Consider the following 25,645-nt stretch of genomic DNA (forward strand, 5'->3'; position numbering starts at 1 on the left):
TGCTTCCTGCTTTAGTTTTTGCTTGTAAGCAGGAATCAGGAGGATAGAATTATGTTCAGATTTGCCAAATGGAGGGCGGGGGAGAGCTTTGCATACGTCTCTGTGTGTGGAGTAAATGTGGTCCATGTGAGTTCTTTCCCCACTGGTTGCACATTTAAAGGCTGATAGAAATTTGGTAAAACAGATATTAGTTTCCCTGATTCCCAAATTCTCAGAATGCAGCCCGCCCTCTGGCCCCTTTTTCCCCGTCCTCCTCTTCACGCAAATCACGAGGATCTGGGCCTGTGACCCAGGAAGTAGTATCCCTCACGTCGGACTCGTCAGACACGCTAAAAATAAAAGGATTGTGCCAGTCCGTGGTGAGGAATCGCAGTCCTGAAGTTATTTTCGGTCATAAGAGACGATAGCGGCAACATTGTGTACAAAATAAGTTACAAACAACGCAAATAAACAAACAAAAAAACACAATCGATCGGGGACCTAAAACATCAGCCTTCTTCTCCGACGCCATTGTACAATGTAGTGACCCACAGTCAGGACTCAGTCCTTCACTCATTTCAACAGTTTCATGATCACTTTGGCTTTTCTTGTAAATGATGTACAGGGTGCCTTCACATTAAGTGTGGATAACTTCAACGTGTTGTTTTAATACTGGACCAAAGAGTATGAAAAATTACAAACTATGAAAAAGAGGTCTGAAAAGTTACTTTGAAGAAGAGTCCTCTCTCACCTCCTCCTCTGATTGGTCCTCCTCTACTCCCTCCTCCTCTGGTTGGTCTACTCCCTCCTCCGCCGCGAGGCCGTTGTGCTGCGTTGGCGTCCGGCCGTTCAGGGAGTAGACTGGCTTGGTGTAGCCCATACCACTGTCATGCTTCTGAACCACACTGTTAAACGTCCTGTGCTGCTGAGCCTGGGAGGTACAGACAACACAGTCATTTTCTAAAAAATAAAAAAAATAAAAAAAAATAATAATAATAAAAAAAATATATATATATATATATATCACCTTTATTTAACAAGGTAGGTCAGTTGAGAACAAGTTCTCATTTACAACTGTGACCTGGCCAAGATAAAGCAAAGCAGTTCGACACATACAACAACACAGAGTTACACATGGAGTAAACAAACATACAACAACACAGAGTTACACATGGAGTAAACAAACATACAACAACACAGAGTTACACATGGAGTAAACAAACATACAGTAGAAAATAATAAAAACACACACAGTGTGCAAATGAGGTAGGAATAAGGGAGGTAAAGGCAATAAATAGGCCATGATGGTGAAGTAATTACAATATAGCAATTAAACACTGGAATGGTAGAGGTGCAGAAGATGAATGTGCAAGTAGAGATACTGGGGTGGAAAGGAGCAAGATAAATAAATAAATACAGTATGGGGATGAGGTAGGTAGATAGATGGGCTGTTTACAGATGGGCTATGTACAGGTGCAGTGATCTGTGAGCTGCTCTGACAGCTGGTGCTTGAAGTTAGTGAGGGAGATATAAATATCCAGCTTCAGTGATTTTTGCAGTTACAATCATTGACAGCAGAGAAGTGGAAGGAAAGGCGGCCAAAGGAGGAATTGGCTTTGGGGGTGACCAGTGAAATATAACTGAAATATAACTGCTGGAGCGCGTGCTACTGGTGGGTGCTGCTATGGTGACCAGTGAGCTGAGACAAGTCAGGGCTTTACCTAGCAAAGACTTATAGATGACCTGTAGCCAGTGGGTTTGGCGAACCGTATGAAGCGAGGGCCAGCCAACGAGAGTGTACAGGTCGCAGTGGTGGGTAGTATATGGGGTTTTGGTGACAAAACGGATGGCACTGTGATAGACTGCATCTAATTTGTTGAGTAGAGTTGGATGATATTTTGTAAATGACATCGCCGATGTCGAGGATCGGTAGGATGGTCAGTTTTACAAGGGTATGTTTGGCAGCATCAGTGAAGGATGCTTTGTTGCAATATAGGAAGCCGATTCTAGATTTAATTTTGGATTGGAGATGCTTAATGTGAGTCTGGAAGGAGAGTTTACAGTCTAACCAGACACCCAGGTATTTGTAGTTGTCCACGTATTCTAAGTCAGAGCCGTCCAGAGTAGTGATGTTGGACTGGCAAGCAGGTGCGGGCAGCGATCGGTTGAAGAGCATGCATTTAGTTTTACTTGCATTTAAGAGCAGTTGGAGGCCACGGAGGGAGAGTTGTATGGCATTGAAGCTCGTCTGGAGGTCAGTTAACACAGTGTCCAAAGGGCCAGTCTCATACCTGTTTAGCACCTGTACTCTGCCTGTTTCTATACAATAATAACAACAACAACAACAACAACGTCTCATACCTGTTTCATGGCGGTCTCTCCGATCTTGTCCGAGTGTTTCCTGATGCTCTCCAGGAAGTCCTTGAGGTCGGACATGGAGATGTCCTTAATGTCCTCTCTGAGCTTGGGCAGGTTCTCAGCCATGATCTGACAGAAGCGGTAGCGACTGACCCGGGGGATGTACACCTTCTCCAGCTGCTCCATGGTCTTCAACGCAGCATAGTATCTGGAACACAGATACCTGCCGTCACAGCTCATCCCTCCTCTCTAGTCTGGTTGGCCTTCATACTTCATACTTTACAAATGGATGCCATGACAAATGGAAACCTGGGCTGGGTGGATGTTTACTGATTCAGTCTTTTATCAATGTAACAAAGGACTGTTTATGTGAAAGACCTGGGCTGGGTGGAATGACAAAGACCTGGGCTGGGTGGAATGACAAAGACCTGGGCTGGGTGGTGACAAAGACCTGGGCTGGGTGGAATGACAAAGACCTGGGCTGGGTGAATGACAAAGACCTGTGAGTAGCATGACAAAGACCTGGGCTGGGTGGAATGACAAAGACCTGTGAGTGCCATGACAAAGACCTGGGCTGGGTGGAATGACAAAGGCCTGGGCTGGGTGGAATGACAAAGACCTGGGCTGGGTGGTGTTTACTGTGAGTGGCATGACAAAGACCTGGGCTGGGTGGTGACAAAGACTGTGAGTAGCATGACAAAGACCTGGGCTGGGTGGTGTTTACTGTGAGTGGCATGACAAAGACCTGGGCTGGGTGGTGTTTACTGTGTGTGGCATGACAAAGACCTGGGTGGTGTTTACTGTGAGTAGCATGACAAAGACCTGGGCTGGGTGGTGTTTACTGTGAGTGCCATGACAAAGACCTGGGCTGGGTGGTCCTAACCCAGTGATGACATGACAAAGACCTGGGCATGTCTTAACCCAGTGAGTGACATGACAAAGACCTGGGCTGGGTGGTCTTAACTGCAGTGATGACATGACAAATAACCCCATGGGCTGGGTTATAACTTGCTCTGCCCAGTGGCCCCATGAACACCCCCAAGACCTGGTAGGGTGAAGTCTCCCCTGTGGATAGCATGACAAAGACCCCAGGGGTCCTAGTAGTCATGACAAAGACCTGGGCTGTGGATGGTCCCAGTACCCCATGGGGTCCTGGTCCTGGGAAGTCTCCCCTGTGGAGCATGACAAAGAACCTGGGCTGGGTCCTGTAGTCCTGAAGTCCCCCCCCCTGTGGATGGTCAAAGTACCCCAGGGGTCCTAGTATTCCTGAAGTCTCCGCTGTGGATAGTCCCAGTACCCCAGGGGTCCTAGTAGTCCTGAAGTCCCCCCTGTGGATAGTCCCAGTACCCCAGGGGTCCTAGTAGTCCTGAAGTCCCCTCTGTGGATAGTCCCAGTACCCCAGGGGTAACCCCAGTTGTCCTGAAGTCCCCCCCTCTGTGGACATCCCAGTACCCCCCATGTCCTGAAGTCCCCTCCCCAGTGGAAAGTCCCAGTACCCCAGGGATCCTAGTTGTCCTGAACCCCCCCGTGGATAGTCCCAGTACCCCAGGTGTCCTAGTAGTCCTGAAGTCCCCCCTGTGGATGGTCCCAGTACCCCAGGGGTCCTAGTTGTCCTGAAGTCCCCCCTGTGGATAGTCCCAGTACCCCAGGTGTCCTAGTAGTCCTGAAGTCCCCCCTGTGGATGGTCCCAGTACCCCAGGGGTCCTAGTAGTCCTGAAGTCCCCCTGTGGATAGTCCCAGTACCCCAGGGGTCCTAGTTGTCCTGAAGTCCCCTCCCCCCCGTGGAAGACAAAGTCCCAGTACCCCAGGGGTCCTAGTTGTCCTGAAGTCCCCCCCCCCGTGGATAGTCCCAGTACCCCAGGTGTCCTAGTAGTCCTGAAGTCCCCCCTGTGGATGGTCCCAGTACCCCAGGGGTCCTAGTTGTCCTGAAGTCCCCCCTGTGGATAGTCCCAGTACCCCAAGGGTCCTAGTTGTCCTGAAGTCCCCTCCCCCGTGGAAAGTCCCAGTACCCCAGGGATCCTAGTTGTCCTGAAGCCCCCCCTGTGGATAGTCCCAGTACCCCAGGTGTCCTAGTAGTCCTGAAGTCCCCCTGTGGATGGTCCCAGTACCCCAGGGGTCCTAGTAGTCCTGAAGTCCCCCTGTGGATAGTCCCAGTACTCCAGGGGTCCTAGTAGTCCTGAAGTCCCCCTGTGGATTGTCCCAGTACCCCAGGGGTCCTAGTAGTCCTGAAGTCCCCCCTGTGGATGGTCCCAGTACCCCAGGGGTCCTAGTAGTCCTGAAGTCCCCCCTGTGGATTGTCCCAGTACCCCAGGGGTCCTAGTAGTCCTGAAGTCTCCCCTGTGGATAGTCCCAGTACCCCAGAGGTCCTAGTAGTCCTGAAGTCCCCCCTGTGGATAGTCCCAGTACCCCAGGGGTCCTTTTGTCCTGAAAACCCCCCTCTGTGGATAGTCCCAGTACCCCAAGGGTCCTAGTTGTCCTGAAGTCCCTCCCCGTGGAAAGTCCCAGTACCCCAGGGATCCTAGTTGTCCTGAAGCCCCCCCGTGGATAGTCCCAGTACCCCAGGGGTCCTAGTAGTCCTGAAGTCTCCCCCGTGGATAGTCCCAGTACCCCAGGGTCCTAGTAGTCCTGAAGTCCCCCCTGTGGATGGTCCCAGTACCCCAGGGGTCCTAGTAGTCCTGAAGTCCCCCCCATGTGGATAGTCCCAGTACCCCAGCGGGGTCCTAGTAGTCCTGAAGTCCCCCCCAGTGGAAAGTCCCAGTACCCCAGGGGTCCTAGTAGTCCTGAAGCCCCCCCTGTGGAAAGTCCCAGTACCCCAGGGGTCCTAGTAGTCCTGAAGTACCCCCCCTGTGGATGGTCCCAGTACTCCAGGGGTCCTAGTAGTCCTGAAGTCCCCCCGTGGAAAGTCCCAGTACCCCAGGGGTCCTAGTAGTCCTGAAGTCCCCCTCTGGATAGTCCCAGTACCCCAGGGGTCCTAGTAGTCTGAAGGCCCCCCTGTGGATAGTCCCAGTACTCCAGGGGTCCTAGTAGTCCTGAAGTCCCCCTCCCTGTGGATAGTCCCAGTACCCCAGGGTCCTAAGTAGTCCTGAAGTCTCCCCTGTGGATAGTCCCAGTACCCCAGGGGTCCTAGTTGTCCTGAAGTCCCCCCCCACTGTGGATAGTCCCAGTACCCCAGGGGTCCTAGTATTCCTGAAGTCATTATTTCTGTGGATAGTCCCAGTACCCCAAGGGTCCTAGTTGTCCTGAAGTCCCCTCCCCCGTGGAAAGTCCCAGTACCCCAGGGGTCCTAGTATTCCTGAAGTCGTCCCCCCTGTGGATAGTCCCAGTACCCCAGGGGTCCTAGTTGTCCTGAAGTCGTCCCCCTCTGTGGATAGTCCCAGTACCCCAAGGGTCCTAGTTGTCCTGAAGTCCCCTCCCCCGTGGAAAGTCCCAGTACCCCAGGGATCCTAGTTGTCCTGAAGCCCCATCGTGGATAGTCCCAGTAATCCAGGGGTCCTAGTAGTCCTGAAGTCCCCCCTGTGGATGGTCCCAGTACCCCACGGGTCCTAGTAGTCCTGAAGCCCCCCCTGTGGATAGTCCCAGTACCCCAGGGGTCCTAGTAGTCTTGGTTGGGAACCAGTCCTAAACAGTATGAGGGCTTTTAGACTCAAAACACTCACACCAATCGTTTTTTTTTTCCCAAATGAACTGTGTAGGGCATGAAAGTTAAGTGTGTTGTGTCCTGCCCAGTGTGTGTGTGCGGAGCTAGAGGCCTGTCCACTCCAGCGGGAGGCGCTAGAGGCCTGTCCACTCCAGCGGGAGGCGCTTTAGGCCTGTCCACTCCAGCGGGAGCGAAGAGGCCTGTCCACTCCAGCGGGAGGCGCTAGAGGCCTGTCCACTCCAGCGGGAGGCGCTTTAGGCCTGTCCACTCCAGCGGGAGCTTTTAGCGAAAGAGGACTGTCCACTCCAGCGGGAGGCGAGAGGCCTGTCCACTTCCAGCGGAAAGAAGAGGCCTGTCCACTCCAGCGGGAGGCGATTTTAGAGGACTGTCCACTCCAGCGGTAGGTTTTAGAGGACTGTCCAAAGAAGCGGGAGCTTTTTTTTAGAGGCCAGCGGGAGGCGCTTTTAGGCCTACCCATTTTCAGTTTGTCTACCGCCAATAAACAGAGAAGAAAGTGGTCTACATTAAAATATAGATTTCACTCAGTGGCGCTGCCCATGATGTCACAGAAGCCATCGATGGCAAAGCTAGGAAGTCTCTTTCCAACTCTCTAACCGGCGCCTGTGACAGCAATGTTGTCTAGGCCAGCACAGTGCTGTGAAGAAGGGCACACACAAGGTCAACTGTCCTGCGTTTGAATGGTGACCTCTCCCTGTGATGTGTTGTGACTGATTAAACAGACATTAAGCGACGGGGAAGGGCCATCACTGTCAGGTTCAGCGTGAGCTTCACTTCCCCTCTGCTTGGTTCCATTGAAATAGCTTCTGTGCACAGTTTCCTTCAGTCATTATTTCTGTGAATTGTTCAGAATTCTGTGACGTAAAGACAGAGTGCCTTTCGATTGTGAGCTATGTTGAGCCAGAGAGGGTTTCTAGGAAACTGCTAAGGTCTTACTGTCCAAAGCACCATGTTATCTAGAGAGAGGGACTTTATTGTTAATATATTGTGGTGGAGTAACATTGATGACGAAACAACAGTGAACATCGTGAGGAGAGTAAGGAAGTGCACGTACCTTTTGGATTCCAGCTGCTCCTTCAATTTACTGTACATTTCTAGGACTGCAAAAAGGAACAATAAGAGGGGAGAGTTAGATTTTAGAACAGAAAGAAGAGGTAGCTTTTAGAACAGAAAGACGAGAGGTAGCTTTTAGAACAGAAAGAAGACGTAGCTTTTAGAACAGAAAGAAGAGGTAGCTTTTAGAACAGAAAGAAGGTGTAGCTTTAAGAACAGAAAGAAGAGAGGTAGCTTTTAGTACAGAAAGAACAGAGGGGAGAGGTAGCGTTTAGAACAGAAAGAAGAGGTAGCTTTTAGAACAGAAAGAAGAGGTAGCTTTTAGAACAGAAAGAAGAGGTAGCTTTTAGAACAGAAAGAAGAGAGGTAGCTTTTAGAACAGAAAGAAGAGGTAGCTTTTAGAACAGAAAGAAGATGTAGCTTTTAGAACAGAAAGAAGAGAGGTAGCTTTTAGTACAGAAAGAACAGAGGGGAGAGGTAGCGTTTAGAACAGAAAGAAGAGGTAGCTTTTAGGACAGAAAGAAGGTGTAGCTTTAAGAACAGAAACAAGAGAGGTAGCTTTAAGAACAGAAAGAAGGGATAGCTTGAAGAACAGAAAGAAGGGGTAGCTTGAAGAACAGAAAGAAGGGGTAGCTTTAAGAACAGAAAGAAGGGGTAGCTTTAAGAACAAAAAGAAGGGGTAGCTTTAAGAACAGAAAGAAGGGGTAGCTTTAAGAACAGTTAAAGAAGAGGTATACACAGCTTTTACAACAGCAAGAAGAGGTAGCTTTTACAACAGAAAGAAGAGGCAGCTTTAAGAACAGAAAGAAGAGGCAGCTTTAAGAACAGCAAGTGTTTAAGATGTTATATTATTTAGGAACAGCAAGAAGGTTTGTAGATGTTATATTATCTCTCACCAGGTATACACAGCTTTCAGTCCACAGTGTTTATAGATGTTATATTATCTCTCACCAGGTATACACAGCTGTAGTCTCTCCACAGTGGTCGTCATGTTCCTCTGTTGTATCCGACAGCGAATCACCTCCTCCGTTTGGGCTGTCACCTTACATAAGAGAGGTCAAAGGAGTTAAGACCTCCCCAATTACCCAGAGAGGTCAGTCAGAGGTTCTTCCTGTCTCCATCTTTCCTCTGACCACAGGCAACACGGGGGACGAAGAGTCTTACCTCTCTGCCGGCGTCTTGTAGTCTTCTGTTCGTGTCGGTAACCTGGCCCTTAAATAAAAAGATCACTACTGTCAGACAACTTCCTGTCGTAGCTGCTCACCTTGTAATCAGATCAGCCTCCATGAGGGCACAGGGACAAGGGCTAATTCTGATTCAATCTGCAACGGGAACTTGGAACTGTTGGTCGGCATGGAAGCTTTTATGCGGCGTAATAGATTATGACAGTCCTCCCCCCCCCCAACAGATTCTGTGACAGACTTGTCAATTATACATTGAGGATGTTTGAACTCTACTTGTCTCTACAGGTCTTGTCAAACAATTCAATTCAATGACCCAATTGACCAGTGGGCCCTTTACTGATAACCTCAATGAGCTCTATGTGCCATTCCTTGTCTACAGTGAAAGAGCCCGCTGCATTTTCTGGTAATTAAACATTGGGTTTCAGAGCTGAATACAAAACAGTCACTGGCTGGTTGATTCAGAGTGGAGGGATCCGGAGGTAACTCAGGCTGAGTTAGGAGGGAGGCAGCTGCAGGTGCAGGGGGACAGTAGGGACAGAACGACCACACAGGGAGGTTCCCACATTGCGTCTCATTAGCTCATGGTAATAAGGAAGCCATTTATTCTGGGGTTCATTAAAAAGTCTCGTTAATCTGTGGGAGAAAAATGGCCAGTGAGCTAGTTGATCTGCTGCAGTACCTGCTGCCCTGTGATCTGAACATGCTTCATATACTGGCTAATGATTGGTCCAGTTACGACCTTGGGTCGACCAATCAGACCATCTACTCATCTAAAGACCACTTTCAGCTGGGGAAAGAGAGTTAAAGAGAGCTGGCCTCGGTGCAGCTGGGCTGGGGGAACCTAGACCGGCTCGGTCCTGGGGCAGCCTAGACCGTCTCGGCCCTGGGGCAGCCTAGACCGTCTCGGTCCTGGGGCAGCCTAGACCGTCTCGGCCCTGGGGGAACCTAGACCGGCTCTGTCCTGGGGGAGGCATCATTCGGTTAACCTAGACCGGCTCGGTCCTGGGGGAACCTAGACCGGCTCGGTCCTGGGGGAGGCATCATTCGGTTAACCTAGACCGGCTCGGTCCTGGGGAGGCATCATTCGGTTAACCTAGACCGGCTCGGTCCTGGGGGAGGCATCATTCGGTTAACCTAGACCGGCTCGGTCCTGGGGGAGCCTAGACCGGCTCGGTCCTGGGGGAACCTAGACCGGCTCAGTCCTGGGGGAGCCTAGACCGGCTCGGTCCTGGGGGAACCTAGACCGGCTCAGTCCTGGGGGAACCTAGACCGGCTCAGTCCTGGGGGAACCTAGACCGGCTCAGTCCTGGGGGAGCCTAGACCGGCTCAGTCCTGGGGGAAACTAGACCGGCTCAGTCCTGGGGAGCCTAGACCGGCTCAGTCCTGGGGGAACCTAGACGGCGGCTCAGTCCTGGGGGAACCTAGACCGGCTCAGTCCTGGGGAGCCTAGACCGGCTCAGTCCTGGGGGAACCTAGACCGGCTCGGTCCTGGGGAACCTAGACCGGCTCGGTCCTGGGGGAACCTAGACCGGCTCAGTCCTGGGGAGCCTAGACCGGCTCAGTCCTGGGGGAACCTAGACCGGCTCGGTCCTGGGGGAACCTAGACCGGCTCAGTCCTGGGGAACCTAGACCGGCTCAGTCCTGGGGAGCCTAGACCGGCTCAGTCCTGGGGGAACCTAGACCGGCGGCTCAGTCCTGGGGGAACCTAGACCGGCGGCTCAGTCCTGGGGGAACCTAGACCGGCTCAGTCCTGGGGGAGCCTAGACCGGCGGCTCAGTCCTGGGGGAACCTAGACCGGCGGCTCAGTCCTGGGGGAGCCTAGACCGGCTCAGTCCTGGGGGAACCTAGACCAGCTCAGTCCTGGGGGAGCCTAGACCGGCTCAGTCCTGGGGAGCCTAGACCGGCTCAGTCCTGGGGGAGCCTAGACCGGCTCAGTCCTGGGGCAGCCTAGACCGGCTCAGTCCTGGGGGAACCTAGACCGGCTCAGTCCTGGGGGAGCCTAGACCGGCTCAGTCCTGGGGGAGCCTAGACCGGCTCAGTCCTGGGGAGCCTAGACCGGCTCAGTCCTGGGGGAGCCCTAGACCGGCTCAGTCCTGGGGGAAACTAGACCGGCTCAGTCCTGGGGGAGCCTAGACCGGCTCGGTCCTGGGGGAACCTAGACCAGCTCAGTCCGGGGGAACCTAGACCGGCTCGGTCCTGGGGGAAACTAGACCGGCTCAGTGAATGATGTCATCTAGGAGGAGAAACCTCCCATAGTTCCTTCTCTATAAGAACCCTTGGGGAAGTTCACTAATGTTTAAATGTGACCTTCTTTTACGTCCTTCTGTGCTTCTAGTTGATCCCCAAAACTTTGAGGGGGGGATGGTGAGAGAGGGCTGAGGGGGTTGGTGAGAGAGGGCTGGGGGGGGGTTGGTGAGAGAGGGCTGAGGGGGGGGGTGAGAGAGGGCTGAGGGGCGTACGTGACCAGAGAACATGAAATCTTGTCATAGACATTCAGTGGGAAAAATTATGCACTGCTAACCCTGGTTGAACATAGAGGTAGACTAGATAGATCCACTACTATCCCTGGTTGAACATAGAGGTAGACTAGATAGATCCACTACTATCCCTGGTTGAACATAGAGGTAGACTAGATTGATCCACTACTATCCCTGGTTGAACATAGAGGTAGACTAGATTGATCCACTACTATCCCTGGTTGAACATAGAGTAAGACTAGATAGATCCACTACTATACCTGGTTGAACATAGAGGTAGACTAGATAGATCCACTACTATCCCTGGTTCAACATAGAGGTAGACTAGATAGATCCACTACTATCCCTGGTTCAACATAGAGGTAGACTAGATAGATCCACTACTATCCCTGGTTCAACATAGAGGTAGACTAGATAGATCCACTACTATCCCTGGTTCAACATAGAGGTAGACTAGATAGATCCACTACTATCCCTGGTTCAACATAGAGGTAGACGACAGATCCACTACTATCCCTGGTTCAACATAGAGGTAGACTAGACAGATCCACTACTATCCCTGGTTCAACATAGAGGTAGACTAGATAGATCCACTACTATCCCTGGTTCAACATTTAGGTAGACTAGATAGATCCACTACTATCCCTGGTTCAACATAGCAGGTAGACTAGATAGATCCACTACATATCCCTGGTTCAACATAGAGGTGACTAGATAGATCCACTACTATCCCTGGTTGAACATAGAGGTAGACTAGATAGATCCACTACTATCCTGGTTGAACATAGAGGTAGACTAGATAGATCCACTACTATCCCTGGTTGAACATAGAGGTAGACTAGATAGATCCACTACTATCCCTGGTTGAACATAGAGGTAGACTAGATAGATCCACTACTATCCCTGGTTCAACATAGAGGTAGACTAGGTCAGGGATAGATCCACTACTATCCCTGGTTGAACATAGAGGTAGACTAGATAGATCCATAGTTTCCATTTCTCAGGGAACTAGCTCTCTTTTTACGCTACTGCTACTCTCTGTTCATCAAATATGCAGAGTCACTTCAACCATATCTACATGTACAAACTACCTCAATCAGGGCCTGACTAACAGGTGTCTGTATGTAGCCTGCTACTCTTATTTCAAATGTCTATTTACTGTTGTTTTATTTCTTTACCTACAGGAGAGTTACACACACACACACACACACAGGTCAGGGAACACACACACACACCTTTTTTTCGCACTGTTGGTTTGAGCCTGTAAGTAAGCATTTCTCTCCACCTGTTATATTCGCAGCACGTGACTAATACACTGTGATTTGATTGGGTCTCCTGTCTCACCATCAGTTTCTCTGCGGGCAGGGGACTTTGAGCAGCTCGGTGATGGCGTCCACAAACCCCTGGTGGTGGAAGTTACACATCTTCTCTATCTCTCTGTCATGGTTACGGATCCTGACCTCAAGCTTCTCCATAAACCTCTTGTGGGCATTAGGCTGGTCATCGTACACAGATCTGAAACACACAAGGTCAGGGAACAGTAGAGTTAGATCTGAAACAGACAAGGTCAGGGAACAGGGGAGTTAGATCTGAAACAGACAAGGTCAGGGAACAGGGTAGAGTTAGATCTGAAACAGACAAGGTCAGGGAACAGTAGAGTTAGAAGGTCAGGGAACAGGGGAGTTACAAGGTCAGGGAACAGGGGAGTTACAAGGTCAGGGGCGTTACAGGGTCAGGGAACAGGGGAGTTACAAGGTGGGGAGTTACAAGGTCAGGGAACAGGGGAGTTACAAGGTCAGGGAACAGGGGCGTTACAAGGTCAGGGAACAGGGGCGTTACAAGGTCAGGGAACAGGGTAGGGGGAGTTACAAGGTCAGGGAACAGGGAGTTACAAGGTCAGGGAACAGGGGAGTTACAAGGTCAGGGGAGTTACAAGGTCAGGGAACAGGGGAGTTACAAGGTCATACCACCTAACCAACAGGGTAGGCTGGGTGTTACAGGGTCAGAGAACAGGGGAGTTACAAGGTCAGGGGACAGGGGAGTTACAAGGTCAGGGAACAGGGTTGGGCTGGGCTGGGATACCACCTAACCAACAGGGTAGGCTGGGTTGAGATGTCACCTAACCAACAGGGTAGGCTGGGCTGATACCACCTAACCAACAGGGTAGGCTGGGCTGAGATACCACCTAACCAACAGGGTAGGCTGGGCTGAGATGTCACCTAACCAACAGTGTAGGCTGGGCTGGGCTGAGATATCACCTAACCAACAGGGTAGGCTGGGCTGAGATACCACCTAATCAACAGGGTAGGCTGGGGTGAGATATCACCTAACCAACAGGGTAGGCTGGGCTGGGCTTCCACCTAACCAACAGGGTAGGCTGGGCTGAGATACCACCTAACCAACAGGGTAGGCTGGGCTGAGATATCACCTAACCAACAGGGTAGGCTGGGCTGAGATATCACCTAACCAACAGGGTAGGCTGTGCTGGGCTACCACCTAACCAACAGGGTAGGCTGGGCTGGGATACCACCTAACCAACAGGGTAGGCTGGGCTGGGCTGAGATATCACCTAACCAACAGGGTAGGCTGGCCTGAGATGTCACCTAACCAACAGTGTAGGCTGGGCTGGGCTGAGATACCACCTAACCAACAGGGTAGGCTGGGCTGGGCTACCACCTAACCAACAGGGTAGGCTGGGCTGAGATACCACCTAACCAACAGTGTAGGCTGGGCTGGGCTGAGATACCACCTAACCAACAGGGTAGGCTGGGCTGGGCTGAGATATCACCTAACCAACAGTGTAGGCTGGGCTGAGATACCACCTAACCAACAGGGTAGGCTGGGCTGAGCTGAGGCTGGGCTACCACCTAACCAACAGGGTAGGCTGGGCTGAGATATCACCTAACCAACAGGGTAGGCTGGGCTGAGATATCACCTAACCAACAGGGTAGGCTGGGCTGAGATATCACCTAACCAACAGGGTAGGCTGGGCTGGGCTGAGATACCACCTAACCAACGGGTAGGCTGGGCTGGGCTGAGATACCACCTAACCAACAACAGGGTAGGCTGGGCTGAGATACCACCTAACCAACAGGGTAGGCTGGGCTGAGATACCACCTAACCAACAGGGTAGGCTGGGCTGAGATACCACCTAACCAACAGGGTAGAATGCTGGGCTGAGATGTCACCTAACCAACAGGGTAGGCTGGGCTGAGATACCACCTAACCAACAGTGTAGGCTGGGCTGGGCTGGATAATGAGATACCACCTAACCAACAGTGTAGGCTGGGCTGGGCTGAGATACCACCTAACCAACAGGGTAGGCTGGGCTGAGATACCACCTAACCAACAGGGTAGGCTGGGCTGAGATACCACCTAACCAACAGGGTAGAATGGCCTGAGATGTCACCTAACCAACAGGGCTAGGCTGAGACCACCTAACCAACAGGGTAGGCTGGGCTGAGATACCACCTAACCAACAGGGTAGGCTGGGCTGGGCTGAGATACCACCTAACCAACAGGGTAGGCTGGGCTGGGCTGAGATACCACCTAACCAACAGGGTAGTCTGGGCTGAGATACCACCTAACCAACAGGGTAGAATGCGTTGAGATGTCACCTAACCAACAGTGTAGGCTTGGCTGCTGTGGTACAGAGTGGAGGGAGGGCTCTGATAGCCAGTGCACTACCTTGTACACAAAGCCTGAAGTTAGTGCTTTAAAGTCAGTGGGCTGCAGAAGTAATGGGTCAATATTAGGAGACTGAGGCTACATGATCCTTCTAACAGAGAGTCATAACGCCATCTGATGGCTAAACAAACACCAAGCTGAGGGTGGTGTGTGAACTGGGAACAAAACAACAGGGTTGAAAGAGATCTGTCCAGTTTGTGAACCTACGACTCCCCCTACTGGACAAAACGCAGAACACCCACAGCAGAACCAGGAAGTGAAAAGGAGTCGTCGAGACATACTGCAGGATGGAGCAAATAGGGCTATGAACGGTCAAACTTTTAAACCAAATTGGGAACCATAACGCTGAGAAAAATTCCTCAACAATAAAAAAAACACAATTAAAACCACAGTGCAGTTATCACAAAACCTTATTTTCAGTGTTGTAGCCTAACTATAGACAGTCGCACTACCTGTAGAGGACTGGGGAAGTCATTTAAATGAAGACTCAGCCATATGAAATAGACGCAGATAGTGAACAGCATAGTGGGTCAATTTCCACAACAACTAAGAGCGTTTGGAAGTACGAGGCTCGACTTCTCCTCTGTTTTGGTGCCCTGGTTACCATATGAAGCAAACCCGTGGACATGGCCAGAAACTGTGTGTGACTGTGTGAGAGTGAATCATCTCACCTCATCTCAATATCCTAGAGAGACATTGCAAGACACAGCTTTTTAATGCTGATAGACAGTCAGAACCGTGCACTAGGCCTGTCTGTCTGGTGGCTGACCTGCCAGTACTGATAGAGATAGTGACGGTTCTGACTGTCTGCTGTCCTGCCAGTACTGATAGAGGTCTAGTGCACGGTTCTGACTGTCTGCTGTCCTGCCAGTACTGATAGAGGTCTAGTGCACGGTTCTGACTAGTGCACGGTTCTGACTGTCTGTCCTGTGCTGCTGTCCTGCCAGTACTGATAGAGGCCTAGTGCACGGTTCTGACTGTCTGCTGTCCTGCCAGTACTGATAGAGGCCTGACTGTGTGCACGGTTCTGACTGTCTGCTGTCCTGCCAGTACTGATGATAGAGTCTGCTGCCTAGATGCACGGTTCTGACTGTCTGCTGTCCTGCCAGTACTGATAGAGGCCTAGTGCACGTCCTGCCAGTCTGACTGTCTGCTGTCCTGCCAGTCCTGTGCCCCTCACCTTGCTATGAAAGACACAAGTGTTTTTGTTCTCTGAAGTACGGCAAACTGATCAGTCTCCTCCGTTCCAGTTGAATCTTCGGAGTCAATTCCTTGCGGAATCAAAATGTTGACAAATCAGAAATGGGAGTCGACATGCAAGGAGTCGAGGAACCAGTCCTGTATGACAACACTTCGAGAAGTTAAATGAGAAGGAAATGCAGACTTGGTGAGGTACAATAACAGAGGTACAGGGGGCAATGCTTCCCCATCTGAAAAGGCACCGTGAGACCTAAACCATTACTGACCACAGCTGCCTTGTCAACTCACATGGACATTTGTATTTGCATCTTAAATGGGAAAAAAGTTACCAGTTTAAACGTTCAGATTTGGTTTATTTTCCATTTGTCACATAAGCCACACCAACTCAACGACCTCTACCAGGGAAAGCCTCCCACCGGCTGCAACACCACACGTGGACAGGAAAGGCCATAAAGAAAGACTTTGGTTGAGTATCTATAACTGACTCTTCCTTTATGGGCATTCAGAGCCATAGAAACGCACCTGCGGTAGGTAGTCTGATTACGCTCACTCTGCTTTCCATAACAGACATGTATTGTCAATGAATCATTTGTTTGACTTTTCCTCTGAACTACAGGCAATGAAAGGTGCTGAGGGCTCACCACACAGTGACAGCAACCTAGTAAACACAGTCCACATGGTGGCCAAAGAGGAACACAAGTGTCACAGCCACACTTTACCAGAACTGTGTTTCAGTAGGAAACCAACTTCAGTTAACCTCTACTTCCTAATGTGACTGGGATCCTCTTCTGATCGTCATACCGTGTGAGATCCCCGGGGTTACTACAGCAAACACATCCAAAATCAACTAACAATGAGCTATAAACCTAGTCTAGCACAGAGAGGCTATTAGCCTAGCCCAGAGAGGCTATTAGTCTAGCACAGAGAGGCTATTAGTCTAGCCCAGAGGGGCTATTAGTCTAGCCCAGAGGCTATTAGTCTAGCACAGAGAGGCTATTAGTCTAGCCCAGAGGCTATTAGTCTAGCCAGAGAGGCTATTAGTCTAGCCCAGAGAGGGCTATTAGTCTAGCCCAGAGGCTATTAGTCTAGCCCAGAGGCTATTAGCCTAGCCCAGAGAGGCTATTGGCCTAGCCCAGAGAGGCTATTGGCCTAGCCCAGAGAGGCTATTGGCCTAGCCCAGAGAGGCTATAGACCTAACCTAGCCCAGAGAGGCTATAGACCTAACCTAGCCCAGAGGCTATTGGCCTAGCCCAGAGAGGCTATAGACCTAACCTAGCCCAGAGAGGCTATAGACCTAACCTAGCCCAGAAAGGCTATAGACCTAACCTAGCCCAGAAAGGCTATAGACCTAACCTAGTCCAGAAAGGCTATAGACCTAACCTAGCCCAGAGAGGCTATTGGCCTAGCCCAGAGTGGCTATAGACCTAACCTAGCCCAGAGAGGCTATAGACCTAACCTAGCTCAGAGGCTATTGGCCTAGCCCAGAGAGGCTATAGACCTAACCTAGCCCAGAGAGGCTATTAGCCTAGCTCAGAGAGGCTATAGACCTAACCCAGAGAGGCTATTAGTCTAGCCCAGAGGGGCTATTAGTCTAGCCCAGAGGGGCTATTAGTCTAGCCCAGAGGCTATTAGCCTAGCCCAGAAGCTATTAGCCTAGCCCAAAAGCTATTAGCCTAGCCCAAAGAGGCTATAGACCTAACCTAGCCCAGAGAGGCTATAGACCCAGCCTAGCCCAGAGAGGCTATAGACCCAGCCTAGCCCAGAGAGGCTATAGACCCAACCTAGCCCAGAGAGGCTATCGGCCTAGCCCAGAGAGGCTATCGGCCTAGCCCAGAGAGGCTATCGGCCTAGCCTAGCCCAGAGAGGCTATAGACCTAACCTAGCCCAGAGAGGCTATAGACCTAACCTAGCCCAGAGAGGCTATCGGCCTAGCCCAGAGCCCAGAGCGGCTATCGGCCTAGCCCAGAGAGGCTATCGGCCTAGCCCAGAGAGGCTATCGGCCTAGCCCAGAGAGACTATAGACCTAACCTAGCCCAGAGAGGCTATCGGCCTAGCCCAGAGAGGCTATCGGCCTAGCCCAGAGAGGCTATCGGCCTAGCCCAGAGAGGCTATCGGCCTAGCCCAGAGAGGCTATCAGCCTAGCCCAGAGAGCTATAGACCTAACCTAGCCCAGAGAGGCTATAGACCTAACCTAGCCCAGAGAGGCTATCGGCCTAGCCCAGAGAGGCTATCAGCCTAGCCCAGAGAGACTATAGACCTAACCTAGCCCAGAGAGGCTATAGACCTAACCTAGCCCAGAGAGGCTATAGACCTAACCTAGCCCAGAGAGGCTATAGACCTAACCTAGCCCAGAGAGGCTATAGACCTAACCTAGCCCAGAGAGGCTATAGACCTAACCTAGCCCAGAGAGGCTATAGACCTAACCTAGCCCAGAGAGGCTATAGACCTAACCTAGCCCAGAGAGGCTATAGACCTAACCTAGCCCAGAGAGGCTATAGACCGGCCTAGCCCAGAGAGGCTATAGCCTAGCCCAGAGAGGCTATCGGCCTAGCCCAGAGAGGCTATCGGCCTAGCCCAGAGAGGCTATAGACCTAACCTAGCCCAGAGAGGCTATAGACCTAACCTAGCCCAGAGAGGCTATAGACCTAACCTAGCCCAGAGAGGCTATAGACCTAACCTAGCCCAGAGAGGCTATAGACCTAACCTAGCCCAGAGAGGCTATAGACCTAACCTAGCCCAGAGAGACTATAGACCTAACCTAGCCCAGAGAGGCTATAGACCTAACCTAGCCCAGAGAGGCTATAGACCTAACCTAGCCCAGAGAGGCTATAGACCTAACCTAGCCCAGAGAGGCTATAGACCTAACCTAGCCCAGAGAGGCTATAGACCTAACCTAGCCCAGAGAGGCTATCGGCCTAGCCCAGAGAGGCTATAGACCTAGCCCAGAGAGGCTATCGGCCTAGCCCAGAGAGGCTATCGGCCTAGCCCAGAGAGGCTATCAGCCTAGCCCAGAGAGACTATAGACCTAACCTAGCCCAGAGAGGCTATAGACCTAACCTAGCCCAGAGAGGCTATCGGCCTAGCCCAGAGAGGCTATCAGCCTAGCCCAGAGAGGCTATAGACCTAACCTAGCCCAGAGAGGCTATAGACCTAACCTAGCCCAGAGAGGCTATAGGCCTAACCTAGCCCAGAGAGGCTATAGACCTAGCCCAGAGAGGCTATAGACCTAACCTAGCCCAGAGAGGCTATAGACCTAGCCCAGAGAGGCTATAGACCTAACCTAGCCCAGAGAGGCTATAGACCTAACCTAGCCCAGAGAGGCTATAGACCTAACCTAGCCCAGAGAGGCTATAGACCTAGCCCAGAGAGGCTATAGACCTAACCTAGCCCAGAGAAGCTATAGACCTAACCTAGCCCAGAGAGGCTATAGACCCTAACCTAGCCCAGAGAGGCTATAGACCTAACCTAGCCCAGAGAGGCTATAGACCTAACCTAGCCCAGAGAGGCTAGAAGGGCTTTATAAATGTATTTATATAGCCCTTCTTACATCAGCTGATGTCACAAAGTGCTGTACAGAAACCCAGCCTAAACCCCAAACAGGAAGCAATGCAGAAGTAGAAGCACGGTGGCTAGGAAAGAGAGAGTGTTCCAAACCTCGACCAATAACAGCTAGTTTCCCCACATACAACTCCCAGACAGCCCTAGCTAAATTCCTGCTTGAGAAATTGCTCATTGCTGAGAAGCAATTTTTGGTTTATTTTTGACCATTTGAATTGAATACAATCACAATAAGGTACTTCATTGTTACCCAGAAATAATTTGATATTAAAAAAAAAAGGTTAAAAAAATCATCTGCATTGAACGTTATCAGCTGAAATCCTTAATGGTGAAAACAGCCAGGTCCATTTGTAACATTACAACAACAACAGTTGTTACAGCAACGAGACGTTTTCTCCTCTCGGATATCAGGTGCGATAGAAGAGCACAATATGTACAGCAATTTATTTGACCGTACTGCTCCTCAGCTCTGCAACAACAACATGAACACCGGTGGTGGGCGGCCGAGGTACCGTATGGGACCGCCCACGGCCGATTCCATCTCGTAAAGATAGGCCTGCGTAAGGCCAAAATGTCAAATATTCCAACTTGAATCGTTTCTCAATACATGTCAACAATCCTTCCTCCAAAGGACCCTGTGTGGATGACATCACAATCCTGGTCTGTGTTGTTCTAGTCTGGTGAGGAATCACCCAACACCAGCATTTCATGGTAATCAGGCTAGATCGGATTCAACAAGACTAATAAAAAGCCTCTATTTGTAGTTTAGGACGATCCTCTTCCAAAGATTCAAATGATATGACCTCACCCTACATTAGACTGGAGTGGAGATAATACCAGTTGTTGTTCAGGCCACAAGGTGCTATCTCCACTCCAGTCTAATGTAGTGGGGTGAGGTAACACCATTTGTAAGTTGTCTGGTTCAGGCCTATATTACAGAGAGATAACACCAGTTGTTGTTCAGGCCACAAGGTGTTATCTCTCTGTAATATAGGCCTAGGCTTCCTCACCCTACATTAGACTGGAGTGGAGATAGCACCATGTGGCCTGAACAACAGGGCCTTAACTGGTGTTATCCATGCCTTTGTCACTTCTAGGTTAGACTACTGCAATGCTCTACTTTCCGGCTACCCGGATAAAGCACTAAATAAACTTCAGCTAGTGCTAAACACGGCCGCTAGAATCCTGACTAGAACCAAAACATGGAGCATATTGGAGCATATACTGGCTTCCTGTCAAAGCAAGGGCTGATTTCAAGGTTTTACTGCTAACCTACAAAGCATTACATGGGCTTGCTCCTACCTACCTCTCTGATTTGGTCCTGCCGTACATACCTACACGTACGCTACGGTCACAAGACGCAGGCCTCCTAATTGTCCCTAGAATTTCTAAGCAAACAGCTGGAGGCAGGGCTTTCTCCTATAGAGCTCCATTTTTATGGAACGGTCTGCCTACCAATGTCAGAGACGCAGACTCGGTCTCAACCTTTGTCTTTACTGAAGACTCATCTCTTCAGTGGGTCATATGATTGAGTGTCGTTTGGCCCAGGAGTGTGAAGGTGAACGGAAAGGCTCTGGAGCAACGAACCGACCTTCCTGTCTCTGCCTGGTGCTTGTGTCCCAGGTCTAAATCAGGCCCTGATTAGAGGGGAATCACCCACCTGGTGTCCCAGGTCTAAATCAGGCCCTGATTAGAGGGGAATCACCCACCTGGTGTCCCAGGTCTAAATCAGTCCCTGATTAGAGGGGAATCACCCACCTGGTGTCCCAGGTCTAAATCAGTCCCTGATTAGAGGGGAATCACCCACCTGGTGTCCCAGGTCTAAATCAGGCCCTGATTAGAGGGGGAATCACCCACCTGGTGTCCCAGGTCTAAATCAGTCCCTGATTAGAGGGGAATCACCCACCTGGTGTCCCAGGTCTAAATCAGAACCCTTGAGGGGAATCACCCACCTGTGTCCCAGGTCTAAATCAGTCCCTGATTAGAGGGGAATCACCCACCTGGTGTCCCAGGTCTAAATCAGAACCTGATTAGAGGGGAATCACCCACCTGGTGTCCCAGGTCTAAATCAGTCCCTGATTAGAGGGGAATCACCCACCTGGTGTCCCAGGTCTAAATGGGGTCCCTGATTAGGGCTCCTTGGGAATCACCCACCTGGTGTCCCAGGTCACCTCAACCCCATTCAGAGGGGAATCACCCACCTGGTGTCCCAGGTCTGGTGGCTCCCAGTCAGTCCCTGATTAGAGGGGAATCACCCTCCTGGTCACCTGTTGGTGGCCCTTGTCACCTACAACCCCATTCAGATACAACACCTCACCTGGGGCTCCTTGTCACCTACAACCCCATTCAGATACATCACACCCTGGTGGCTCCTTGTCACCTATCAACCCATAACAGTGGTCTTTACTGGAGTAGCCTACAACAGATACAACAGATAATGGCTCCTTGTCAACCCCATTCAGATACAACAACCCCTTGTCACCTACAACCCCATTCAGATACAACATCCTACAACCCCATTCAGATACAACAACCTCCCCGTTGGGGGCTCCTTGTCACCTACAACCCCATTCAGATACAACAACCTCCTCCGTTGGGGGCTCCTTGTCACCTACAACCCCATTCAGATCAACACCTACCTGGGGGCTCCTTGTCACCTCAGATACCCCTACAACCTCCCTGTTTGTCACCTACAACCCCATTCAGATACAACATAGCTTGTCACCTACAACCCCATTCAGATAATCACCTACAACCCCATTCAGATACAACAACCTCCCCGTTGGGGCTCCTTGTCACCTACAACCCCATTCAGATACAACAGCCTCTACAACCCCCGTTGGGGGCTCCTTGTCACCTACAACCCCATTCAGATACAACAACCTCCCCGTTGGGGGCTCCTTGTCACCTACAACCCCATTCAGATACAACAGCCCTCCCCCGTTGGGGGCTCCTTGTCACCTACAACCCCATTCAGATACAACACCTCCCTGCTTGGTCCTTGTCACCTACAACCCCATTCAGATACAACAGCCTCCCCTTGGGGGCTCCTTGTCACCTACAACCCCATTCAGATACAACAGCCTCCCCGTTGGGGGCTCCTTGTCACCTACAACCCCATTCAGATACAACAACCTCCCCGTTGGGGGCTCCTTGTCACCTACAACCCCATTCAGATACAACAGCCTCCCCGTTGGGGGCTCCTTGTCACCTACAACCCCATTCAGATACAACAGCCTCCCCGTTGGGGGCTCCTTGTCACCTACAACCCCATTCAGATACAACAACCTCCCCGTTGGGGGCTCCTTGTCACCTACAACCCCATTCAGATACAACAACCTCCCCGTTGGGGGCTCCTTGTCACCTACAACCCCATTCAGATACAACAGTCACCTACAACCCCATTCTCCCCGTTGGGGGCTCCTTGTCACCTACAACCCCATTCAGATACAACAACCTCCCCGTTGGGGGCTCCTTGTCACCTACAACCCCATTCAGATACAACAGCCTCCCTACAACAGCCTACCCGTTCAGTTGGGGGCTCCTTGTCACCTACAACCCCATTCAGATACAACAGCCTCCCCGTTGGGGGCTCCTTGTCACCTACAACCCCATTCAGATACAACAGCCTCCCCGTTGTCACCTACAACCCCATTCAGGGGCTCCTTGTCACCTACAACCCCATTCAGATACAACAGCCTCCCCGTTGGGGGCTCCTTGTCACCTACAACCCCATTCAGATACAACAACAGCCTCTACAACCCCCAGTTCCCCGGGGGCTCCTTGTCACCTACAACCCCAATCAGATACAACAGCCTCCCCGTTGGGGGCTCCTTGTCACCTACTCCTCATTCAGATACAACAACCTCCCCGTTCGGGGCTCCTTGTCACCTACAGCCCCATTCAGATACAACAACCTCCCCGTTGGGGGCTCCTTGTCACCTACAACCCCATTCAGATACAACAGCCTCCCCGTTCGGGGCTCCTTGTCACCTACTCCTCATTTCAACCAACTTCATTGGGTAATTTTGCATTCCATTACGTAACCCTCAGGCCACTTGTTACACATTGAGCCTGTTCGATTGGCCAACACACAACAAGCGAAGTTCCACATGAAGTCTACTGGACACATGTAGTAAAAAGCACATTGAAAAGTTAGCCGTTTTATAAATTAAGCATTTTAAATGTCCTTCTATGCCACAATGTCACATGGATTATATTTTTTCGAATTTAGAAAAATCCTGTGTTTTAAAATAGTCTCACAAGTATTCGAATATTAAAATGTTTGTTTGGATATTTGAATATTGTAATAACCATGCAGATCCCTTTAGCACACCCCCAGATCACAATATGTCCAGTTTCTCTCGTTCCCCATAATGCCCCTCACATCTCCTGCGTCAGAAAGTAGGAGAGAACATGAAACCACTGCTGTGGTAAACCCAGTGATGCTTGGGAAGGAAATGAAGATGAACACAGGGTGTGGTCCAACAGCCAGAGCTCATGTGTTTGTGAAATAACTAAAGAAGTAAAGAGATCACTGATAAGGCGCCTAGAAAATCTGTTGATTTGTCCGTTTACATTTTCTCCCCTTTTCTTTCTTTCAGGGTTTCGCTTCCAAAATCACACTTTAATTATTATTATTTTAAACAACAGAATTGGATCTTCCAAGTCTGCCGTTTCAGAAAGTTGTAGGAAAATACAAAATCACTGATGCATTTTGGTCATGTGGTATTGATTAACTTGGTCAAATTATAAAATGTTCCATTAAGTTCAATACATTTAGTTGATGTCCTACTAAGTTCAATACATTTAGGTGATGTCCTACTAAATTCAAGACATTTTTGAATATTGTTGAATTGCGTTTTAATGTCTGGATTGTGTGGTTCCGTTCTGTGTTCTCCACAACAGACCTCCTAGGATCCTGCTGATAGAGAAGTGATGATTTGTTGATCTCTACACAGAACAGCGTGACCTGACCATGCTACTTCCCTATGACCTTGTCCAAGAGCAGTTGAACCTCACTATTACCAACCTTCTATATTTATTCTCACTAATCAACACGAGGCTGAAACAAAACAGTGAACGTGTGCCGGTGATGAAACGCTGGATGGGGACAGATGTTTTCCTCCGGGTCACAATGCAGGAGGACGACAGCTCGTTTCAGCCTCCAAAAACGGCCTCGCAAAACAGTCCATCTTTCAAACGTTTGAGGCCCTCCCGGGCCCCCTCTGTCATGCAGTGATATCCTGACTGGCTGAGGCGGTTAGAGAGAGAGAGAGAGAGAGAGAGAGACAGGCTGCAGGTGCTTCCTGTGGGGCTGAGGGAAGAGCTAGAGCATTATGGGGGAGAGGGGAAAGAACTCAGGCTTCCTCTGGCCTGCGGATTGAAGAGGTTGAGCCACAGAACACCCAGCCTGGCACCATTGTGCTCAACCCCCCCACACCCCGGGACACTGGCTGTGCACGACAACGAGACAAACCAACCGCTCGGTCACTGACATCCAGAACCAGGGAAGAACTAATAGAATGTAAATGTAGACCGGTGGAGCGCCCTGCACTGACTGACCCAGATATAGCCTTGGCTCCTAACTGCTCGCCAACTGTGATTTGTGAAAAAGGACCGTTGTGACAGAGCATGACGCCATTAGCAACAGTCTGTCCAAGTTATCGACAGACTAAATGGGTTTTATAAATTAGGCTCCAGAATCCTACATCGATGTCCTGATCTTGATTCCCAGAAACATGTGACTCGCTCCACTAGGAAATGGTCCCTGAAGAACTGACTTCCAGTGACATGCAGCTTTATTTTGTGTCACATAATTTCCTCAAATGAAAGACTTTATCCACCACAGATCTGTCGTTATTTTTTTTCCAAAAACACGAATTGAAACGGTATTGGCTTCACTTAAAAATAAATAAAAGTTGTGTTTGGTGCAAACGTCAAAGTACACGTAGAAGCCCTATAAAACACATGCAGCACTCCAATGGATCCCAACGCTCTCACAGATGGTCTGAGAGATTGTTCGCTCTGGACACCAAGCTGAGCCAAATCCACCACACGCTGGAGAAACGCCGGAGAAGACGATAAATCGCTAAACGGTGAATAAGCTGTTGGAGGGGAAGACGCTAGAAAACTCACAGCAGAACATGTCATTTGAGAATCATTTTAATTGGATCATGGAATCGAAGCTGGTAGAAATCGACAACTTATTGGTCAAGAGAAGGTTGGTCCTTCCCCTTTCGGTGAACATCATCGCACCGGACCAATGACAAATGGAAACCGGTTTATGATAACACGGCTACATAGCTTTGAAGCAAAACTAATTATTCTTTGTCTCGCAGGAGAGATGGGAACACTGCAGTACCAGGGACAGAGGATCAGCATCTACCCCGATACGAGTGCAGAGCTACGGAAACACAAACTACCTGCAATGAGGTGAGATAACTACTGTTCAAAACCAACCTGTAGGTACGGAGTGGTTCACCCAGGAACGC

The 25,645-nt window shown here is 50.4% G+C and overlaps 1 pseudogene; it reads right to left on the bottom strand.

The window, feature by feature from the left end:
• LOC135530222 (exocyst complex component 6-like) overlaps positions 1-25,645 on the bottom strand; it is a 123,263-nt pseudogene that overhangs the window by 82,860 nt on the left and 14,758 nt on the right.

Source organism: Oncorhynchus masou, unplaced genomic scaffold (assembly GCF_036934945.1).
Source record: "Oncorhynchus masou masou isolate Uvic2021 unplaced genomic scaffold, UVic_Omas_1.1 unplaced_scaffold_1294, whole genome shotgun sequence".
NCBI classification, from domain to species: domain Eukaryota; kingdom Metazoa; phylum Chordata; class Actinopteri; order Salmoniformes; family Salmonidae; genus Oncorhynchus; species Oncorhynchus masou.